The following is an 11,635-nucleotide window of genomic DNA, read 5'->3' as shown; positions in this document are numbered from 1 at the left end:
ATCCTCACTGCATGATAGCACGCTTAAAAACTATAAAGCGTGACCGCCGCTATTCACCTTGAAGCTTTGACTGTTACCCAAGGAGGTACTGGTTGAAAATCAAAACCAAAAACAGTGCATTTTTATGCTTTCTATGTCTTTTCCTACAAAAATGTCTCTCTACGTCTCTAGCAATTAGCATGCACAAATGTGATTTAAAGAACTATAGGCAGGGCAAGCTATGAAAGAAGAACTAGTTTTCTCTTTTTTTTTGGCAATAATCCAAACGCAGCGCTAGGTTTCCATGATATCCTTACTGCATGATAGCACGCTTAAAAACTATAAAGCGTGACCGCCGCTATTCACCTTGAAGCTTTGACTGTTACCCAAGGAGGTACTGGTTGAAAATCAAAACCAAAAACAGTGCATTTTTATGCTTTCTATGTCTTTTCCTACAAAAATGTCTCTCTACGTCTCTAGCAATTAGCATGCACAAATGTGATTTAAAGAACTATAGGCAGGGCAAGCTATGAAAGAAGAACTAGTTTTCTCTTTTTTTTTGGCAATAAATAGAATAAAAATTAAAATAGAGCATGAGAATTCATGTTTGTACAGCATGTATGAACCACAGGTTTAGAAACATCCAGACTAAAAATTGCATGTGCCATTCCGTGGATCAGCTGCGCACGGCTAGGAATGTTCTGTTGTTACGAATGGAAAGGAATGGAATAGTATACACTGCTAAATGCACACTTCATACACTCTAAAAAATGCTGGGTTAAATATAGCCCAGCGCTGGGTTAAAAAAGGGACAAACCCAGCTATTGGGTTGTTTTGACCCAGCGGTTGATTCAAAACATCCCAACCGCTGGGTCAAAACAACCCAATAGCTGGGTTTGTCCCTTTTTAACCCAGCATTTTTTAGTGTACTGTTTATTATTATTATTTTTTTTTTGTCAAATGTCAATCTGTGAGACAGTATGCAATGACACATTTTCAAACACACTGAAAAAGGATTTTTCAAAGTCGTAAATAAACATTATTGGAGTATGTATATTTCAGTCTTTCGACCTCAAAATTTCATGTTTAATTCAATGTGTTACAAGCTGTTTCTTTGTAATTATTTGTGAAATTTACTAGCAGTGAAAATTAAATCCAATTAAACCAACACCGATTTTCCCCCCAGCATAGTAGTAAAAGTAGTAGTATATTTTCTTATGAAAATGTGAGTGGAACCAATGCAAAAGTTGGGTGTTGCTATGTGGTTGCTAAGTCGTTCTGTATGAATCAGTGTTATTTTTGTATAATTGAGATAATATTATAGTTTCTGTTACTTTTGGGAATTAGTATTTAATTTTATATAGTGGTTTATATAGGTTTCATTTGAATTTTAGTTAAAAGTTTTAGTAATTTTTTGTGTTTTTATCATTTCTCTCTCTCTCTCTCTCTCTCTCTCTCTCTCTCTCTCTCTCTATATATATATTAAAATATGTCTATATAGTTTTTATTAATTTTTATTTTATTTTTAGTTATTTTAGTAGGCCTATATCAAGTTGAAATATTGCAAAAAGTATTTTATTTTATTCAGTTAATATTTATTTTAAAGTAAAAATTTATTTTCTATGGTTTTATTTTTAGTTAACTACACTAGAGAAATTAGGTGTAGAGTGTAAATTTCACAAATAATTACAAAGAAACGGAAAGTAACACACTGAATTAAACATGAAAATTTGAAGTAGAAAAACTGAAATTGTATTTTATTGTAAATTGTATTTACTTAGCTTATTTATTTATCTTAGGTTCTTTATTAACTTCAAAAAAGCATTCCTCACAGTGTATAATATTGATTTTAATGCATTGATATGCATTTGCTAGGGTATTGCTTTGTTGCATACTGTGTATTTAATTAATGTTGTAGAGAAAAAAAACAGTATGCATACTGCAAAAACAGTGTGAAGAGTATGTTAGTAGGCTTTTCCAAACACATCCATGATCTCACTGGGTCCCGTCTCAGAATGATGAGGGCACTCTCCAGTTAGTTTTACAGTTCAGTTTTACAGTATTTAAAAAAATAAAATGAATGGAAGATGTAGAAGTGAACAGAATTGTGCCCTTGAATGTTGATTATAGTGACCTTCCGCTGTGATCATCTGATCAGTGTTTAGTTGAAAAGCTGCTCTGTCCCTGAGCACTAATTTGAGTTCAGACAGACAGATGGCAGACGTCCCGCTGGAGCGATAGGAACTGGAATGTTTGTGCAACTATTAGCCATATATATATATATATGTGTGTGTGTGTGTGTTTATGTTTGTGTTTGAGGACCCTGCTGGACTCCAACTAGTTTTAATGATCCATTCCGTATCAGTGATGAAAAAAGAAAGTCTATTTTAAGACCATTACAATTTTTTTTTTTTTTGCACTTTGTGACATTATTTTTCATGACAATAAAGGAAATTTTTGTCCCAAATTCTTATTAACAAATAAAAATCTCTTGATCATTACTATGAAAAAATGAAAGGTATGTATACATCATTATAGCATTTGTCGTTAACATAAACATTATCGTATTAAAGCTATTTCCACTTTTTATTTTGGATATTATTACAGTAAGTAATAATGTCAATAACAAAACTAATAGTATAATGATGACTCGTATAATAATGCTTTTTGCATTGCAGTAATGAGAATTTGCATGACGGTAAAATGTGCTTAATGTCAAAATATCACAATGGTCCTCAAAATTGCTGTCAAAATGTCCTATATATATATATATATATATATATTAAGAATTTTTAAAAATGTATTTATGGTATCATATATATTGTACAGCATAAATAAATACGTTTAAAAAAAATTTTTTTTTTTATATTGGAACTGTTGAACATGTTTTCATGAGATTTTCCCATTTCTAAAAGGAAACCTGTCATAACTGATTCATGTTTTGTGTTGACACATCAAAGTAACCATACGATGATCCAAAACGTTGCTCATTTCTGTCTTAATATTAAAACATGTACCTTGTTTGACCTGTAAAGCACTTAAGATCCACTTTGTCCCCTGAATATTAATAGTGAGACTGATCATTTTCAGGTTCCAGAGTGAAATGTGTGCTGTCCAGTCATATTAGCTTCAAGAACTCAGACGTCCTGACGTAACCTCCTAGACGAGAGGCAGCGTTTCTCTTCTCCTGACAAAACACTAATGGGACGACGGCACAGAGAAAGTATAGCTTGTTTTGACTGGAGAAAATGTCTTCACAATGGAGAAATTGTGCTGTTGTGGCAGGTGACACATTTGCATGGTTGACTGATCATGGCAGGCTGTGCGTGAAAAAAATTCTGCTATCTAACATAACAGGTTTGGTCCAAAAAGTTAAACGTTTCTGTGGGTCAAAACAACTAAGCATGATGTCAAAGTCAACATGAAACAGCATTTGCAACCCATTTTACTTCCGTAATGTGCCATATTTCTAAGTAAACATGAATGTATTTATTTATTTGCAATTATGTGCACTGGTGAGTCGTTCAAAATAAGACTAGGAACGCGTATTAAGAAAGTAAACGGGGTCGATTTTGATTTCATGTTGACTTTAAAATAAATGTTCCCATGTTTTGTAGTGGTGATGTGGCCTCACTGGTTTGTTTCTAAACGTTTTCACCTCTAAACACTATTTTTCATACATTTTTGTTCCTTTACATCACTTCTCTTCTTTTTCTCAGTCATTTAGGCCATAACTGTGGCCTGGCTCTACATAAGTACTACGTTTACATAGGCATGCACAATACAGTGTAACTATGAGCAATTACGAAGTTCATTTAAGTGTAATCACACATGAAATACCTGAATAAAGCATGAATAGAGGAGAACTACTGTCTTTAAAAGTGCCTCTCAAGGCTATAGAAATGTTCAGAGATTGCTGATCTCTCGGTGTACTGTGTTTTATGCTGTCATATGGTTTGATTTGTCTAATATAAATGTTCTAGAAGGCCCTTCTGGCAAACAGCATATCAGTGTAAGCCACTGAAACAAATTCAAAGCTTTACTATGGCACGATTTTAGGCTGTTTCTAAATGAAAGGTTTTCCTGAATTATATCTCAAAACAGCCCACTCTCACAATGGAAACATCACTGCTGCATGAACCAGCAAAACATCTTTCTCTGGCTGTTTTTAACCTAATTTCGGAGGATTCAGTATAAAGCCTCAGTTATCTTCAGATGTTCTCACGTGTTTGGGGAACGCAGTACAGAAGTAGCAGGAGCAACAATTCAGTTAAATAGTTTTAAATAGTGATAGCGCTGTAGGAATTGCATTAGACTGATTGCTGGGTATTCAGCACTGTTTTAAACTAACTTAATGCAACACACATAAGTGGTAAGTGAGCTAACATATATGATACAATGTGATAAATAAATAAATAAAAACATGCATAAACTGATAGTAATGTTAATGTGAGACTTTTATTTTAACATTAAAATAAACAGAATGAATGAATGAATAAATAAATAACAAATGAGAGTAATTTATTTTACTGTAAGCCCTGCTGTGTACTTGGTAAGCTGATAAAAAATAAATACAATAAAATGAGAATAATTTAAATGTAAGCCTTGTTGTGACCTTGGTAAGCTGACAAACAAAGCAAAGCAAAGCAAAGCAAAGCAAAACAAAACAAAACAGAACAGAAGCTGGGTATTCAGCACTGTTTTAAACTAACTTAATGCAACACACATAAGTGGTAAGTGAGCTAACATATATGATACAATGTGATAAATAAATAAATAAAAACATGCATAAACTGATAGTAATGTTAATGTGAGACTTTTATTTTAACATTAAAATAAACAGAATGAATGAATGAATAAATAAATAACAAATGAGAGTAATTTATTTTACTGTAAGCCCTGCTGTGTACTTGGTAAGCTGATAAAAAATAAATACAATACAATGAGAATAATTTAAATGTAAGCCTTGTTGTGACCTTGGTAAGCTGACAAACAAAGCAAAGCAAAGCAAAGCAAAGCAAAGCAAAGCAAAGCAAAACAAAACAGAACAGAACAGAACAGAATAAAAAACAGATAAAAAAAACTAAACAAAAACAAATCAAAAACAAAAATAAAAACAAAACAAAACAAATCAAATCAAAACAAAAAACAAAGCAAAGCAAACAGAACAGAACAGAATAAAAAACAGATAAAAAAAACTAAACAAAAAACAAATCAAAAACAAAAACAAAAATAAAAACAAAACAAAACAAATCAAATCAAAACAAAAAACAAAGCAAAGCAAAGCAAAAAAACATAAAAAACAAAACAAAAAACAAATCAAATCAAATCAAAACAAATCAAATCAAAACAAAAAGCAAAACGAAACAAAACACAAATAAAAAAACAAAGCAAAGCAAAGCAAAACAAAAGAAAAACAAGTCAATAACAAACCAAAGATAATTGAGACTTTATGAAATCCTCATATTCAAAATTAAAAACAGCTGCGGAGACTTTTGGTGAAATTATCACCAGAGTGACGTTTCCTTGTGATTGTTTAGCTCAAAAACAAGAGCTGTTGTTTGGCAAAAAATATCCATGTGTGGTTATGTGTTTGCTGTGGTCAATTGTTTACAGTATGATGCATGAAATAAATGATATCGCGATGGATCAAATGCCCTTTTCTCCACCCGGCAGCTTTCTGAAACGAGACGTGGCGATGAACAGTAATTCCGAATGTGCCCAAATCAATATCAACACACTTCATAGTCTATAACAATAGCCTAAAATACCCCACTAAACATAATCTATCAATATCCTTTAGACGGTTTTGCGCCCATAACCTGGAAACTAGTTTTTTGCCAAAGGTTTTCAATAAAACCACCCCAAGTCCCCATAAACCTACACTATACACCCTGAATTAATTGTGTCTAACTCTTAATTGGCATATTATATGAAGTAGCATGTATGTCGCGCAAGATAATCATTCGGTGGCAATATTGTACATGGTTACGGTACCGACAGAGATGAAAAAGATTTGGTCCTCTGGTCCCTACGGGTGAGAGAAAGAGAGTTCGTTATACTGTGTCAGTGTCATCTACACATTTTACCGTTAAACCCTCATTATTCCACGCGAGTAAAAGCTACAACTGTCTTTTGATATGTGCATGGATCCGTCTTTTGCTTTAGCGAACTCTACCAGTCCCAGCCATGCACTGTTCTTCCAAAGTGTTGGGTATATAGTGTTTTTCAAAAGAGAAAAAAGTTTTCAGTTTATTTGTTTTCGTCCTCGTCTCCGCCGTCGCTGTCGTCCCCCGTCACGCCAGTCTTTCATCGCCGTGGAAACACACGCTTTCGTTAAATGCGATATGCTTCACGAAACGCCCTTCCTTATGCGCTTGTTTTTCCACTTTGTTTGCTTCTTCGTGTGTTTTTTGTGTTGTTGTTTTTTTGTTTCATTTTTTTTTTTTTCATGTGTTAGTTTTTCAAGAAAAGTTTCCATCCGTCAAAACGTCAAGACTACAACTGTTCAAAACCTGCCAGAGAGAGGGAAAGAGAGAGAGAAATGTCAGAGTTTGACTCGGGAGACAGACAGCAGCAGCAGAGGAGGAAAACAGCTCAGCTACATGCTGACAGCTTGATACCTGCATGTCAAACCAGGAGCCATCAGGCACAGCCGGAGCCGTGTGAAGCTCAAACTCAGGCCTGCGCTCTTGACATCACATTAAACATGATAGAAGCACCCAGAGAGATGACATGATACAGGTGTGCCGATGGATTGCATCATCCACTCTGCAGCTTCAAGAAAACATTTGACTGTTTGCCAGAAGAGTTTAGCGGAGAAGTTTACGACTTTAAAGAAGAGATTACTTCATTCAGCACAAGCTTTTATACTCAAAACGTGGGATGTAGCGATACAGACATTTTGATGATAATAATAACTGATTATTATGTCTCATTGTGGCCGATTATAATGGTTAAGATGGCTGATAAAAAAAAAATATTATTAAATTATTATTATTATTGATAATAATAATAATAATAATAATAGTTATTATTATAAAAAATTTAATTTAAAAAATATATATATTTAATTTTTATTTACTTTTAATTTTAATTTTAATTAAAATATATTTTATATTACTTTGATATTTTATTTTATGAAAAATTATTAATAATAATGTTGTTTCAACAATGATAATAATAACTGATTATTATGTCTCATTGTGGCCGATTATAATGGTTAAGATGGCTGATATAAAAAAAATATTATTAAATTATTATTATTATTGATAATAATAATAATAATAAGAATAATTGTTATTATTATAAAAAATTTTATTTAAAAAATATATATATTTAATTTTTATTTACTTTTAATTTTCATTTTAATTAAAATATATTTTATATTACTTTGATATTTTATTTTATGAAAAATTATTAATAATAATGTTGTTTCAACAAAAACAATAACAACAACAATAATAATATTATTTTATTTTAATTTGGATTTTAATTTGATTTAAATAATAATAATAATAATTCTTATTATTATTTGATTTTTATTTAAAATATAAAATCATCATCATCATTATTGTTGTCAAAAACATTAGTAAAATCATACATCAAAATATTATATAATTTACAATTATGATTTGTAATAATAATAATAATAATAATTATTATTATTATTATCTTAATTATTTTTTCATTTTTATAAAAAATTAAATTGATATTAATACTAATAAAATAATAACAACAACAACAACAATAAGAACAACAACAATTATTATTATAAAAATGTAATTTAAAAACAAAATTAGTTGTTGTTGTTGTCAAAAATACTAGTAAAATCAGTCATCAAAATATTATATGTTATCATTTTATTATTTAAATGTATAAATCAGAAAAATTAAGGCCTGATATTATTCGCTTGCAGGTAATTACAATGTAATGTACTTAATCTTTACAGCATGCTTTTAAAAACATTAGCACATTTGTTTAGACAGTTTTTAGAGAGAAAAGACACAATTTAAACACTATTAATGCTGTCTTGCAAAGTCAAAGAACCCCCTCACTTTTAATAAAATGTAAATCCATTCCCCGCACTTTATTCGGGCAAGTGTGTTCACGTAGTGGTTTTCAAGGGCCACTGTGAATAAATCTAAATTTAAATTCAAAGAGACAAAATAGTTACAAGTACGACGGCGTTTTAGTGCCACGTTAAAAAAAAAAACTAAGATTACGAGATTAAAGTCGTAATATTTCGAGAATAAAGTCAAAATGTTTTGAGAATAAAGTCGAAATATTACGAGAATAAAGTTGAAATGTTTCGAGAATAAAGTCGAAATACTACAAGAATAAAGTCGAAATATTACGAGAATAAAGTCAAAATATTATGAGAATAAAGTCGAAATATTACAAGAATAAAGTCGAAATATTACGAGAATAAAGTCTCAAAATCAGTTTTATAGCAAAACACAAATGATGTGTCTTACAATAATGTGTTTTTCAAGCTCTCTAATGATCAGATCGCTGTATTTATGTGAACCAATTCATTAAATTATACTGTTTTCTTTGTGAAAATTCCAAAATTCAAAATTTGTGAAAATTTCACCACCTACTCCGCAAAAACGTCTGTTAAACATTTATTCCTCATATGTAGCCTATTTAATTAATAAAACGTTAACATTAGTTAACATAAGTTATATTGTTTTCTTTTCTGAGGTAGCCTGTAGGCTATAACATGTAAGTGACTATTCACAAGCTGTTTTATTCATGATATAATACAGTAAATGATTGGACATAATATTTAACGTCTTCCATTCATTATTTGTAGCACGCCAGCCATCCAGTAATCGCAATCATTTTGTGCTTTGTTTGCTTTTAATATAACACAGATCAGCTTTCTAATTCTGTCAGTTTTATCACGAAATACAAATTATAAATGTTTTTCCTCTTTATTTCAAGTTTATAGCACAATATAAAAGTGAAGGAACATCAGAAGGCATGAAAAAACAGTATAGCTTAATTTATAATGAAAATAATGTCTCATTATTGTAATCGGAAAGACTTACATGCCGCTTAAACTGAAGCGAATACAGCGATCTGTCACGCCACATTAAAGAGCGTGAAAATAACACATTATTGTAATATATTGTTTGTATTTCACTTTACAACTGACAGATTTTGAAAGCTGAGACTTTGGAATATCTCCCGGTGCTCCCAATCCGGGCCATTTGCATGTGCAAAAGGCTAGAATATACTCTCAAAATATTATAACTTTAATTTTTATTCTCGAAACATTCCGACTTTATTCTCGAAACATTTCGACTTTAATCTTGTAATCTTAGATTTTTTGTAATTTTTTTTAACGTGACACTAAAACACCGTCGTACACAAGAGACAATAATTTTTTTTATTCATTATTATTATTATTATTACTACTATTAATATTATTTATTTATTTATTTTGGTCTAATCGATTACATTTGTCACTTCTGTCCCCCTCACTTCTGAAATGATGGCTACGCCCCTGAGTGTAACGAAACACTTTACATGAGCCTGCAGTACATTATGATGGACAGCTCTGGCTTTATTAAAATATTGACTTTCTGATGCGTGTGCCCACCTCTCCTAATGGCTGAGAGTGCACGTATGCATCCCTGCTTGTGGTCAGTATGGACGGCTGGCGTCCTTCGGCCAATATTTCGACTTTATTCTCGAAACATTTCGACTTTATTCTCGAAACATTTCAACTTCATTCTCGAAACATTACGACTTTAATCTTGTAATCTTAGATTTTTTGTAATTTTTTTAACATGACACTAAAACACCGTCGTACACAAGAGACAATAATTTTTTTATTCATTATTATTATTATTATTACTACTATTAATATTATTTATTTATTTATTTTGGTCTAATCGATTACATTTGTCACTTCTGTCCCCCTCACTTCTGAAATGATGGCTACGCCCCTGAGTGTAACGAAACACTTTACATGAGCCTGCAGTACATTATGATGGACAGCTCTGGCTTTATTAAAATATTGACTTTCTGATGCGTGTGCCCACCTCTCCTAATGGCTGAGAGTGCACGTATGCATCCCTGCTTGTGGTCAGTATGGACGGCTGGCGTCCTTCGGCCGTTTCAGCTGCACTTTCAAGCGTTTCATGCCGATCTGGAAGCCGTTCATGGCCTGGATGGCAGCCTGAGCGCTAGCGGGGTTATCGAAGCTCACAAAGCCTGCAGACGAGAGAGAAACCGAGCAACAGAGTCTGAGAGAGACTGTGCTGTTCATGTGTGCGTATGTTACAGTCCCTGCAATATAACGTCCACAAATGTCCAAATTTACTCCTTTTTAATTCATGTGGAAGGAAATGGACAACAAATCCTCAAGGAAATGAATAAACTGAGAGGACTGAATCAAATTAAACTAATGGGAGAGAGAGGGAGAGAAACGGCTTGATTTCTGCGGAGGGTTCATGTTTCCGAGAGCCGCCTGTGTAGTCTGAGAAGAATGAATATAAATATATGTGATTCCAGACAGTCAAGGCTTTTGGGGTGAGTGAGGAGACCAATAAACCTTCATTAAACTCACTACGGTCACACACACACACACACACACACACACATCTGGGCCGTGGCACATCATGGGCTGCATGGCACCCTCGGTCCAAAATGAACATTTGGCAAACACTGAATGCATGTTGAAATTGGCTTTGGTGTGCAAATAAAATGGGTTGATTGCCAAATGGCTGCTAACGTGTTAGCAACTGAAACCTAATGCATGGTTTAAGTCAGAATGATAGTGTCACAATAGATTTTTATAAGGGAAGCCATATGCTTGTATTTGATTTTTTTTTTTTAATAATCAGAACTCTGTGTGGCAACAAAACAATAATATAATATACATTGTTCCTATATTGACAGATTTCTCTCTCTCTCTCTCACACACACACACACACACACACAAATACAAGTGTCACAATAGATTTTTATAAGGGAAGCCATATGCTTGTATTTGATTTTTTTTTTTTAATAATCAGAACTCTGCGTGGCAACAAAACAATAATATAATATACATTGTTCCTATATTGACAGATTTCTCTCTCTCTCTCTCTCACACACACACACACACACAAATACAGATGGATAGACAGACAGACAGACAGATAGATAGATAGATAGATAGATAGATAGATAGATAGATAGATAGATAGATAGATTCTTGTAATACAAAGCTGCATTTTCAGCATCGTTACTCCAGTCTTCAGTGTTAAAAACAGTTGTGCTACTTAATGTCATTGTGGAAACTGTATTTATTTATTATTTTTTTACAATTCAAAAGCATTTATTTGAAATAGAAATCTTTTGTAAAATTACAGTCAAGTCTTTAACTGTCACTTTTGATCAGTTTAATGCATTCTTGACCCTAAAATTTTGAACAGTAGTAAGTAGTATTAACTGATGACAGAGATGCCAGTGTATGTTTGAAAGCAGGGAGGTGTGTCTGACCGAAACATTTGCTCTGATTGGTGGCTCGGTCCATGAACACCTTTGACGAGATGACAGATCCGAACGGAAGAAACATCTGCATTAGCTCGTTATCGCCGAACTCCTGTGGCAGGTGATAGATAAACAAGTTGCAGCCCTCGGGACCTGAAACAGACAC

The 11,635-nt window shown here is 32.5% G+C and overlaps 1 long non-coding RNA gene and 1 pseudogene across 1 annotated transcript; both read right to left on the bottom strand.

Annotated features, from left to right (window-relative positions):
* Positions 1-6,215: 6,215 nt before the first annotated feature.
* LOC107596224 (uncharacterized) lies at positions 6,216-9,662 on the bottom strand. The gene is made up of 2 exons (XR_001610340.1): positions 9,590-9,662; positions 6,216-6,494 (listed from the first exon to the last, which is right to left on the bottom strand). It is a non-coding gene; the product is annotated as an uncharacterized lncRNA (long non-coding RNA).
* A 376-nt stretch (positions 9,663-10,038) lies between these two features.
* LOC107596266 (CUGBP Elav-like family member 5) overlaps positions 10,039-11,635 on the bottom strand; it is a 173,678-nt pseudogene continuing 172,081 nt past the window's right edge.

This window comes from Sinocyclocheilus grahami, unplaced genomic scaffold (genome assembly GCF_001515645.1).
Source record: "Sinocyclocheilus grahami isolate Dianchi unplaced genomic scaffold, SAMN03320097.WGS_v1.1 scaffold216.1, whole genome shotgun sequence".
Classification (NCBI taxonomy): domain Eukaryota; kingdom Metazoa; phylum Chordata; class Actinopteri; order Cypriniformes; family Cyprinidae; genus Sinocyclocheilus; species Sinocyclocheilus grahami.
Note: the sequence above shows the minus strand (reverse complement) of the source record. Positions and strands in the feature narration are given on the sequence as shown.